Source organism: Chiloscyllium plagiosum, chromosome 45 (assembly GCF_004010195.1).
Source record: "Chiloscyllium plagiosum isolate BGI_BamShark_2017 chromosome 45, ASM401019v2, whole genome shotgun sequence".
Taxonomy (NCBI): Eukaryota; Metazoa; Chordata; class Chondrichthyes; order Orectolobiformes; family Hemiscylliidae; genus Chiloscyllium; species Chiloscyllium plagiosum.
In genome coordinates this window covers 12,625,254-12,627,492 of record NC_057754.1, presented here as the reverse complement: position 1 = coordinate 12,627,492, position 2,239 = coordinate 12,625,254, and the positions used below count along the sequence as shown (strand labels likewise).

The following is a 2,239-nucleotide window of genomic DNA, read 5'->3' as shown; positions in this document are numbered from 1 at the left end:
CTTCTCTACATGCCTCAAAGCCATCCATTCTACTTAATTGTGTCTCAGTACTCACATTGACAACAATGTCCTGTTCCTGATTGAATACTGACGAAAAGTATTCATTCAGTGTCTCCCCAATCTCTTCAGCCTCCACACGCAACTTCCCACTACTATCCTTGACTGGACCTATTCCTACCCTAGTCATTCTTTTATTCCTGACATACTTATAGAAAGCCTTAGGATTTTCCCTAAGGAAACTAAGGACCTTTCATGTCCCCTCCTTGTTGCTCTTAGTTCTCTCTTCAGATCCTTCCTGGCTACCTTATAACTCTCAATCGCCCCAATTGAACCTTCACGCTTCATCTTTACATAGGCCACCCTCTTCCCTTTAACAAGGGATTCCAATTGTGTCTGCATGGGTTTCCTCTAGGTGCTCTGGTTTCCTCCCAAAGTCCAAAGCTGTGAAGGCCACGTGAATTGGCTGTGCTAAACTGCCCATAGTGTTAGGGGCATTAGTAAGGGGGAAATGGGTCTGGGTGGGTTACTCTTCGGAGGGTCTGTGTGGACTGGTTGGGCCGAAGGGCTTGTTACCACACTGTAGGGGAATCTAATCAAATGCCATTTTAACATTTATTTCAAGGAGACTATAATACAGGAGCAGTGATGTACTGCTGAGGCTGTGTCAGCTCTGGTGAGACTGCATTTGGAATATTGTGAGGAGCTTTAGGCTCTGCATCGATGGAAGGATATGTTGGCATTGGAGGGAGTCCATAGTAGGTTCACAAAAATGATCCCAGGATGAAGGGCTTGTCATTAAAACAACGGTGAGGAATCTTGGTCTGTATTTGTCTGAGTTTAGAAATATGAGCGACTGTAGGAAGGATAGAAAGGGAGGCAAAGAGAAGGAGGAGTGATGCTTGTGATTAAGGAAAACATTACTGTTCTAACTAAAATCTGATAGCATTTCTAAAAAGTCGTCCAGTGAACATATATGGGTTGATATCAGAAAGGAATGATCACTTGGATGGAATTGGGAAACCGAGGACATACGTAAGAAAAATACAGTTGTAACTGTGGGTAATTCAACTTTACAAATATTGATTGGGACTACCAACATGTCAAAGGCTTGAATGGAGGAGAATTTATTAAATATTCCAAGAAAATTTATTAATCAACATGTAAATGCTCCTATTAGAGAAGGAGCAAAACTTGACCTTCTCTTGAATAATAAGGCTGGGCAAGTGTCTGAAGTGATAGTTGGGGAACATTTCAGGTCTAGTCATTATAAATCTATCAACTGTAAACAGTTTTGGAAAAAGTGAAGCCTTCCATAAAAGTTCAAGTTTTTAACTAGAGCAAGACAAATTTTAATGGTGAGAAACAAGAATTTTAAAAGTTAATTGGCATAGATTGTTCACAGGTAAACAGACCTCTAATAAATGGGAGGCTTTCAGAAGTTTTATAACAAGAATTTGAAGCTTTCATAAGACCATGAGACATAGCAGCATACATTAGGCCATTCGGCCCATTGAGTCTGCTCTGCCATTCAATCATGGCTGATACATTTTTCAACTCCATGCTCCCATTTGATTTCCTTGACAATCAAGAACTTATCTATCTCTGTTTTAAATATACTCAATGACCTCATCTCCACAGCATTCTGTGGCAATGAATTTCAGAGATGCACTGCTTCCTGGCTAAAGAAGTTTCTACTTATCTCCGTTCAAAAGGGTCTACCCTTTGCACTAGGGCTGTCCCTTTGGGTCCTAGTCTCTCCTGCCAAAGAAAACATCTTCCCAAGATCTACTCCATCCAGGCTGTTCAGTATTCTCTAAGTTTAAATTCGATCCCCCGTCATCTTTCTTAACTCCATCAAACCTAGCCATGGAGTCTGCAACTATCCCTTATGCGTTAAACCTTTTATTCCTGGGATCATGCTCTTGAACCTCCTCTAGATCTGCTCCAGGATCAAGTCCTTCCTCAAGTATGGGGCCTAAAATTGCTCACAATATTCTAAATGTAACCTGACCAGACCATTATAAAGCCTCAGAAGTACATCCCTGCTTTTATACTCCTTTCCTGTCAAGACAAGTGACAACATTGTATCTGCCTTCCTAACCATCAACTCAGCCTGCAAGTTTACCTTGAGAGAAACATGGACTAGGATTCCCAAGTTCTTTGGTACTTCAGATTTCCAAATCTGAATTCGTGGGCGGCACGGTGGCACAGTGGTTAGCACTGCTGCCTCACAGCGCCA

General features: G+C 41.6%; 1 long non-coding RNA gene across 1 annotated transcript in view; it reads right to left on the bottom strand.

Moving 5' to 3' along the window:
* Positions 1-2,239, bottom strand: part of LOC122543967 — a 36,939-nt gene that overhangs the window by 30,756 nt on the left and 3,944 nt on the right. The gene's annotated exons all lie outside the window — the stretch shown is intronic.